This window comes from Wyeomyia smithii, chromosome 1 (genome assembly GCF_029784165.1).
Source record: "Wyeomyia smithii strain HCP4-BCI-WySm-NY-G18 chromosome 1, ASM2978416v1, whole genome shotgun sequence".
NCBI classification, from domain to species: Eukaryota; Metazoa; Arthropoda; class Insecta; order Diptera; family Culicidae; genus Wyeomyia; species Wyeomyia smithii.
The window spans coordinates 153,873,669-153,884,365 of NC_073694.1; positions in this window are offsets into that span (position 1 = coordinate 153,873,669).

The window sequence follows — 10,697 nt, forward strand, 5'->3', positions numbered from 1 at the left end:
AAAACAATCTTACGCTGCGCAAATCTCAGGTCTGTGTGCTGGGTGGCCTATCTAACCCATACGACGTAGGAGCTGGTGTTCCACAGGGCAGCATCCTTGGTCCTGTTCTGTACAACTTATTTACATCAGATATTCCTGAACTACCCAATGGAGGCATCTTAACGCTGTTTGCTGATGATACCGCCATTATGTACGAGGGCAGACAGATCAACCAAATAGTTAAAAAGCTGCAAACTGAGCTTATCGTCTTTGTGAATTACCTCACCTCATGGAAAATTTGTGTGAATGCAGCAAAAACTCAGACCATAGTCTTTCCTCATCGGAATAGTCAACGTTTGGTGCCGACAACAAAGATGCGGTTGAACAATTTGGATATTCCCTGATCGTCGAATGTCCGCTACCTTGGTTTGACCTATGATCATAAGCTACTTTATCGCCCCCACATTGAACAAACAGTAACGAAAAGTTTAGTGCTGATGAAGAAGTTGTACCCGCTAATCAACCGAAAATCGAAATTATCCGTCGTGAATAAATTGACGGTATATAAACAGGTCATCCTGCCGATGCTCCTATACGCCTCGTCGGTCTGGAGAACCTGCGCGAGAACCCACCTGCAGAAGATTCAACGGATCCAAAACAAGTTCCTGAAAATGATCTTGAACGTGCCCTTCGGAACCCGAACATCAGAAGTGCATCAAACAGCTGGTATCGATATGAACGAAAACATAATCTCTGTACACGCTGAAAATACTAAAAACAATGCACTTAACTGTAGTGCGGTGCTCATTCGTGAGCTTTATTTATAAGTAGCTAGGTATATTTATTCAATAATTAAAACTCTAATGCCGAGCATTAAAATGTAAATCATGTACGTAGGAAAGGAAAAAATAGTAACACTTATAGTACATTAAAAACATCAGAGTTGAAAAGTTGATAAAATTGAATCTCTCACAATGTTAAAAAAAAACAAATGTATAATGAAAATATCGTAAGAAAAATAAAAAAAACTAGCTATACTCATTAGTCGGAAGGTGAGCTGGATGGACCGTCCACAACGTTGACAGCAGTAGCAGCAGTAACAGAGGATAGCAGCGGGTTGCGCCTGTGGCTGCCTTCAAATTTAACAAATCACTTGCCCTGTGGTCGGTCACCACGTCTCAGGAGCAGCGCGGTTCTTCTCAGTGTGTGTCGCCAGACTGCCATTATTCCCCCACTGTTGGGGCAACATGAAGATTGCCATCAGGAAATCCAATTTTGAACATCAAAATGCCCTTTTCAAGGCAAATAAACAAGTCATTGAAAGTTAATAATTTTTGACAACGCAAGCAAGCATTTTGTGTTGGATCCTAGCAATTTAAATCTGTCGCACCCGTCTAATTTACTGAATGTGAAATAGCTTCCACAGTGCATGTTGTCCGTGTATCTTGATTCCCCCACTGTTAGGGCAGCTCAAAGGTTGCGATTTTGAACCGCAAAATGATTTTTTCAAGGCAAATAAACAAGTAATTGAAGGTTAATAATTTTCTGGCATCAACACAAGCAGACATTTTGTGCGGAATGCAATCAAATTCTGTTGTAGTTGCCTAATTTTTACTTTATTTAATAAACCCCCCACTGTAGGGGCAGCGCAATGGCTGCGATCAGCATAACCGACTTTGAATAACAAACTGCCCTGTTAGAACGCATTCGTAAAGACAGTTAGGCCTCTGCCATGGTGAACGTGAACGCACGCGATGGGCGAGAAACTTGCCGTAGGTAAATAAACAGCTCTCTTTACGGCTGTTCGGCATTCTGGATTTTGGCTATCAAAACTTCTGCTGGCTGTCTGATTTTCAGTGTGAAAACAACCTTCAACTTTGTTGTCAGAGTGTCTGACTACGATTTGGTAATATTGTTTGAGTTAAATGTTTACAAAATTTTACAATATTCCTTTTTCTCCCATTCAATAAAACAGGTAATACGATGCCTTCGTCATGCGCAAGTTCACCATAACTCCCGCTATCGGCGTAACACAGAGATTTTAAATTCAACAACAAACTGTCCTTTTTAGGACAACAAAACAAATAAATTGAAGATTTAATATTTTTTCGTTCTGAGCTTTAACCAAAAGTTAACTATCTTAATTTGAATTCACATTTACTTATACTCTGACTGTTGAAACTTGTTTGTACCGCAAAGAGTTTGTTCTTTTCCTGTTCAGTGAGGTCGCATTTACATGTGCAAACTGAAATTGAGTAGTACTTCAGCTTCATTTGCACAGAATTTTCAATACTGCCATTGAGCGGTCAACATTTATTTGCTAGGAAAAATGACTGACACGCAAGCAGCCGGTTTATCTTTCTTGTAAAAGTATTCTACTTCAACCTTGCGGTCGTGGCTTTGCACACAACCCTCTTGTGATTTTTTTAAGAGTATCTATTTTCAATGCAATCTAAATATCTTTTGTTATTCTTGTTTATACAAAATCAAATAAGAATACCGTTTCGTAAACCTCTTACTGTAAATAGCTTTAAAAAGTAATTGTTTTCATTTGTTTAACCAAAAAAGATCAAAGTGGTCCAAATTTTACAAAACACGAGCAATAAATATAGCGATATGACTATTTACATATTAAAAAGTTAGCGATTAGCGAAAGTTCCGCTAATGTGGGTTTAGCGTTTAGCGTTTAGCAATTATCGAGCTAAATTTTCCGGTTAGCGACTTAGCGATTAGCGTCGCTAAATTTTCGGTTAGCGGTGCCCACCACTGCTTAAATCTATGCAACAATTGAACAAAAACGAACAGCCTTGGGAGCTTCCAGAGGTATCTTCAATAGGATATTGTTCCATTTAATCCAATATTTAAACTATTTGGCTTTTTGATAAATATTGGAAGATGTACAAAGAACTTCTATATAGTGCTCGTTTGAATCTAATTATCGAATAAATTTATATTTACTGTCAACATTTATTCCAGAAAGAAAAAAGTGGGTAATATACGAAATGATTCGTAGTACGGATGAACACAGCTGCGATATTCTGCTCATGTTGGAATAAACAATATTACACACAGAATGCTAAGCCGATTCCAACTTCCAGTACCCCAAGAAAATCCGGTCGCATCTCCCTGCGAATGTCCTGCAGTTACAAAACAACCATCTACAGCTGGTCCTGTTGGCCATCACCGGTAACATCCTTATTTTACCATCTGGGTTCACTTCACCCTGTTCCACAAAGCACAAAGCAATAATACTCACACGCGGCATTGAAGCGCCAACAAGACCAACCGTACACGGACAGATGAGCCCATCCCTGCTTAATAATGAAACCCTACACCACCCAGCTAGTTCGCATATACCTACCTGCCTGCCATGCCCTGGCATCACCCATCACCCGGTACACACCCAAAACCCCTCTCCGATTCACAACCTACTTCTACAGACATTTCAATACTCACCACGGCACAACGCTGATGCGAGATGCGGGACCGTGCGCCGTGTTTGTATATGTAGCCAGCCAGCTTAGCTAGCAGTGTACATCCCTCCGAAAGCCGTTCTGCTGCTGCTGCTTCTGCTGATAGGGAATGATGATGTTGGTGGTGCTGTTGGCGATGATAATAACAATAACGACAATAATAAGGGAAGAAAATACACATCTGCAGCAAGCAACTTAGCCACCACTAATAACAACAACAGCAACAACAACAACAGCAACAGCATCAGCAAACTACGCTCATTTTCGGTACTCGCCCCGAGATGAACAGCGAACAGCGAAAGAATAAGGCGGAGCTAAACAAACAAACATGGCCGTTTTTATTTCTGCCTGTCGGCTAACCGCCTTTGCTGTAGCGTTTGACGACGACGACGGTGTGGTGTGTCGTGCCGCACCATATCCGGCTGATGGACCCGATGATGACGATGCTGATTACGAGACAGGCCTTGTGCCGGAGCTGACAAAGACGTTGTCAGTTGTGAATGAGAAGGATTATTTTCCTGTTTTGTTGGCTGGCAAATGTGTGAGAATGAGCAAGCAGGCGATGAATGTTTCAATAATAATTATCAACCGAGCGATGAATGTGCGACACTCTAACTAGTTAAGGAATCAAACAAAAACATACAATCTACCAAAATTAAATATTAATTTCTCTGAGTGTTTTTAAAATAATAATCGACAACAGTGAACACCATCCGCTGATTCTAAATCGATAACTAGTAACGCTAATATTCAGTTAACTGATGAACGCTTTCGCTAATTTTGAGGTGCTTAGCGAAATTGTCAGATTCGCTAATTCACTAAAATTTACAAAAATTATAATTTTATTTTCTTCTTTATTTTATCAGCATTAACGGACAACAGATGTCCCAATGATAGTTGATTATCTTGTCATAATTACAATCATGATCACTACAATACAAGACAATACGATGTAATACAACAACGATTTCATTATTCGTCATTTGTAATAAAAAATAGTACGAGGGTGGTATCCAAGACACGACCGCATGTTTGACGTAGGACTACGATAGTTTCATATTTCATTTAGAGAATTCAGACTTTGTTCGATTTGACCACGTTTCACTTTCGACACGGTTTGACTTTGGCACACATAAGCCAAAAACGAGTGGTTATGTTTAATCATAATTTATAGTTTTCTTGTTTTGCTTTTAAACAATTCAAACTTAACAACCACCAAGAGAAAGGCATTTTGTCCATTATGTTGCCGAAATCGAAACCAAAATAGACATGATCAGAGCAGTACTTAATACCGCGCTATACCTCTAATTACTCGGAAGGGTCATATCAAGTGTCTAGGTCGTTGAATGCTTCATGCGGACGTTGCGTTCCGGATACTTTCAGATTATTGAGCCTAAATCCATCAAACGACACCTCTAATAACTTACAATCCTAAAACTAGTTCATTGCTGGCCACATATTGTTAAGGTCATATGCCACCAGAAAGTCATAAAAAGAAAAGCGTTTTTTTTAAAAATAATTTAGATTATTTATTTTCAGACATCTATTTAAGAAGAAAAAAATACTGTTTTTTACATTGATGAATACCTTTCATCCTAATGCAGTAAAATTTCTTCAACACGCGAAAAGGCAATTTTTTATATAGGTCTTAACTAAGAACGATTTAGTAGAAAGCAAACTTCCTTTCATCTTCAATTGCGCTTGTGAAAGATAGCTCACTCACCGATTTCAAAGCAGTATCATTGTCTGTTTCTTACAACTGCCTAGCAAAGAAGTGACATAAAAAAAATCCTGTATTTACAAGTTCGTTGGAAAAGTAACGATAAAGAGTTGCAGTTTTTAGTGGAAAATCTATATTCACAAAAATTTTGAAATTGACATTGGAATTTATGAGGATGTAACATGTAACAGTCATTTTTTTTACATTTCAGGCCAATTGAAACATTTATTCATTAAGCAGAACCAGAAAAAAATTAATCAGTTTTAAAATACCAATGAAAAAACAAACAACAAAATGCCATATTTAAAAGTCATCCGTCTGTTTCCTTCAAAAATAAACCTAGCTCGGTTTGATAAACAACATTAACCTCTCCAACTGATGTTTGCATAATGTTGTTCAATTACAAGTCTGGCAATGACAGGTTGTGTTCATATGTTTAGTATCTTTACACGGTTGTGTTTATATGTTGTGTTGTGCGACAGGTTGTGTTTATATCGTCAGTTGAATTCAAAACTGGCATAACTCAAAATTTTGCACTCAATTTTGCACTATTGATGGCAAACGATGCCAAATACTATGAAGTTTCATCTCACAAACACCCGTTTTAAAATTCGCAATATTTCCAGAAATGTACGTAGATGTGCCTTTATTGCACAAATCTAAAATATTCCTGAAAAGACAGAAAAATGAGGTTACAGTTCTTATAACTTGCTTATTACATGCACATGATAGACCCAAACAAGTTAAATAAATATGGGAAATCTTAAAATTGGAATTTTTCACGAAAACGAAAAAAGAAAATTTTGACGCAAATTTTCAAACGTGTTTTTCTCGAAACTATGAATTTTGAGTTGTGCCAGTATTGAATTCAACTGACGATATGTTTAGTAATATTTTCTTACAGATGCTGATGTAGTATTTTTGTAATTGAAAAATACGAATATGAATGCTTAAAACCTAACGTAAAGATGCATATAAATTGGGTTTTCTCTATACCACAACCGCGTAATGCAACTAGGATTGTCATATTGAATTAAATTTATTTAACTGGAAAAATATAACCATCAGTACAGCTTAAACGAGCTATCTGAACTATCTGTTTAAAAATCTTTACGAAGCATATTGGTTTTCTATTGTCTTTTAAATAGCCTATAGTTGGTCATTTAAATAAATCTGAGAAAAACAGAGTGTAGAATTCAAAACGACAGCAACCCAATGCAACTTCTAATTTTAGGAATTTGAAAGAAGTTTTTATCATTAAACATGGATATGAAAATCACTACGGTTGCAGTTCAAATGCCATCTACTCGTCACGACAACCAAAAGGAAACGAGCAACGGGGTAGCAAGCTTCTGATTAGTAGAATGTTAAAACAACTTTTGTTTAAGAGATATTTTAATTATTATCGATTTTAATTATTATTAAAGAGATATTTTAATTACTATCAATCTTTCGCAAAATTCTACCTGTCGATTAAGACATCGGTGTTTGAAATCTGTTCAGGGGTAGTAATACAATAAACACTTTAAAACGATGAGAAAACATCTGTTGCAGCTATATAAAGCTGCGAAACTGAACTAGAAGAAGTGGATTTCAACTGAACTTTTTACTAATTTACTGTTCATCGTACAATGTACAATGATATGCCAATTATTGTATCACATGCTTTGGCAACCGTCGTCGTTCGATCAAAGCATTGGTGGTCAAAATCCGTTCAGTTGTGATCACATATTGGGTGCAACATCCAACATCGTGATATACTGTTGCGTACAGAATTATTTTATCCCCGGTCGCACAGCGTAGTGTGCGACCACGCACCACTGTACGTCGACAGCAGCTACATTGTTTCCACTTGGCTTGACTGCACACAAATGGTAATCGAGTGCTTCTGCACTGACGACGAGCGACCGTCTTCTCATACATAGCTCGGTGCAGTACTGTTGCCTGTGTCAGCATGTTTTCCTTCAAGACATCAGTTTTAATAACATTCTCACAACAGATCGTTTAGTTGTCTGATAAAGGAGGTTGTTCGAATTTTCAGAAAAAGCTTTACTTTCAAGACATCAAAATAGTTTAGGTTCATAGAAGCAAATATTAGTTGACCTATTGGGACGGGGAGATTCTGTCAAATTTTTTTTTGCCACTAAATAGAGGTTGTCATTGCAGGCAGTTGGTGTCCACTCATGAAGTCTGTGCCAGGAGTGCTCGCATGTGATTGGTACATTGTTCGTAAAAATACGACCTTGAAACTTTTTATCAAATTTCACTGTTTAACAATTAAGTAACAATGATATATGAAGAATCACAAAATTGTCCATTTATCAATCCAACGACATATTGATTATTGTGATCCATCATGTGGTTACATCAGAATTACCGTTTAAAATCTTTCATTCCGACGTTACATCTTGGTTTTTAGTTTAGATTGATAAATTGTCCATTTATCAATCCAACGACATATTGATTATTGTGATCCATCATGTGGTTACATCAGAATTACCGTTTAAAATCTTTCATTCCGACGTTACATCTTGGTTTTTAGTTTCTTCAGAATGTATCTCGATATAGTGCGGTTAGACGTAGTCCTACGTCAAGAAAAAAAAAACAGAAAAGTTACGGCGGATTTTATCACGAGATGAATTAAAATCAAACACGGAAGCTACCTTGCTGAAAACTCGCTGTATACCTGTGATTAGAATAGTGTCCCTCGATTGGTAACTTTAATTGATTATTTTTGAAGTATCTTAGTTTTACAATCTGAAAACAAGTTCTAACAGAGAAAAGGATAGAGAACAGATTTATATACTTCTGTTTGTATTTCACCCAACACATTTCGAGTATTTCGTCTCAATACACAGGCGGTTCCAAAAGCTGCTTACAATATGTTTCATACCTTATTTCTTCGAATTATGAGCGTGTCCAACTCCGCGACTAGCTTTTAGAACGTATATATCAGTCAAACTATGTCCTATTATAATGATGCGGTTTGAAATTTCTCTCTCTCTACGAGACACCTAGAAATCTAGCTTCTACCGTTAATTGTTAACAGTAAGCCTTAAGGGCATCTTCAGCGGTGGTCTATTTTTGAAACAACTTTATACTAGATTTATACCAGCGAAACCTGAATAGAACCAGTTAATGAAGACCAACTTTTCGTTCTCCGCGCCGGTAATGTATATCTTGTTGTTTCAAACCGCTGACTTCTGTCACACTGTCCACAATAAAATACCCCATGCTATCAGTTTATGAGACTTGTTATAATAAAAAGCACTCAATATTCAAAAGAGGAAATTCGATAATTTTTACGCACATTAAACGATGACTTTGGCAAGACACTTTATATCCACAAGACTTTATGGGCTTGACGGTTTGACCCGAGCGTCAGTAATATTTCTCAGGATGGAATGGTATGATCGAAAAATTTCTGCTACAAGTAGGGCTTCGGAGGATAGCGAAAAATATTTGATCGCGTAGATGTTCATCTTCAATTTTCGTCTCATCATTCTTTCAGAATCTTTCTTTAAACTTGGGTTCGGTTTTGAAGATATTGAAACAAGCCTGCATTTTGAACGTTTTCAGTTCAGTGTTTTCAAGGAACATTTTTCTGGCCACTTACGGTCTCCTCTAGTCCCACTATAATAGAGGCGATTAACAAAATAGCCAACATATTTGTTATCCCTGTGGTTGATGGTTGCAAACCAAGTACACTAAAGTCGCTTTTTACGCGGGGATACGTGCCGCGTAAAAAGAAACCGCGTAAAAAGAAACCGCGTAAAAAGAAACCGCGTAAAAAAACGCGTAAATTCCGGAATCCGCGTAAAAAAACTGCCGAAATTCCGGAATCCGCGTAAAAAAACCATCGTTAATTTTGCATTCCGAGTGGAGGGGAACCGAAATCTGGGCAAAAAAAATACCGCGTAAATTCCGGAATCCGCGTAAAAAAAACGCGTAAATTCCGGAATCCGCGTAGAAAGCCGCGTAAAAAACCCGCGTAAAAAGAAACCGCGTAAAAAGCGACCTTAGTGTAGTTGAGCCTACGGTTATGGCAGTAGCGCAGCTAGGGGGGTGCGGTTGGTGCGGTCCGCACCAGGCCCACCACTCAAGGGGGCCCCAAAATGTTGCGAACACCGAACCGGTCAACATGCCCATCTGAACTTGAACTCATGTATCTGTGCTCGCCACTCTGCTCTCGTGATCCACACGGACGAAGTATACGTGATACCGATGTTCATTTTTACCATGATTCGTGATTCGACTGACGCCGAAGTAGAATGTTTTGCGATCGCAGAAAGCATTCGATGCAACATGAAAACACGCAACGAAGGAGCGATTTTTCGCAATGCTGAAAACCAGACTTGGTAAAGCACGCACCGCACTAGAGGCGGAACAAAAATTGAGCTCTTGCTCTTAGATTAGACTAGGTATCACGCATTTGAGCTGGGTGCTTCAGTCGATGATTCGACACGCGAAGAATGTAGAACACCACCACAGAGCGGATATTTCTTCGTTTTGCATTTTGCTTCGTGGCATCTCCGTCTCCTTTTACTCTGCTTATCTTTGCTATGTATATTACACATTACAGCTAGTGCAGAGGGTGAGCGCTAACGACGTATGCGGTTGAGTGGGTGACTATATATTTGTGTTGTTTTTGAAATTGAATGTCATGAATTCAATGAAATGAAATTTAATGTAATGAAGCAGCAAAATAATGCTCTGTTCAATAGTTTTAAAAGAACATGCCGTGAAAATTTTTTACAATTTTTGCAACAGTTGCAATTACTTGGATTTGTTTGTTTCGTTTAAAGAAAGCATGCGTTTCGGTGAATACTCCATGTAATATAAGGTTTTAATTGCTTTATATGTTTGAGCCTGCAGCCAGAAAATACGGTGGAATATAATCAAGACACTATTTTGATACTTTCCGTCGTTTCAGGAAGCATAGTCATCAATCTTTGTTCAAAAAACCAGTATATGTTAAAAAAAATATTACAAAATTCCTATTCAAACTTGGTAAAGTACGCACAGCATCTCAAGCAGAGCTTGATTGTTGCTCTAGCTCCATAACCCACACGCACTCGGGCTAGGTGCTTTGGTCTTCAGCTTGGTGCGCAACAAATTAAGAAAAGCATCACACAGCAAATATCTCTTCACGGATCAAAACAAAACGAAAAAAAAAACGCTCAACGTGCCTCCAGGTGACAACAATATAATTAACGCACTGCATTCGTAGCTTTTTTAGCTCTTGCGCCGCGTTGGTGTTAAACGAATTGGTGTCTACGAATGTCACATAAAACCAGCGTTGCCAGGTATCCAGATTTAGCTGGATTATCCAGATTTTTGAACATGTATCCAGGAAGACAGATTTGATGTCCAATTATCCAGATTTTCCATGAATGATCCAGATTTTATCCAGATTTTATTTTCTGTGTTCCGCAAAAAGGTCATCACTTCAAATTTGGCGCGAAATTTTGCAATTTTGTCACCTCAAATTTTACGTACCCCAAGACTACTATCCGAAGAATTTA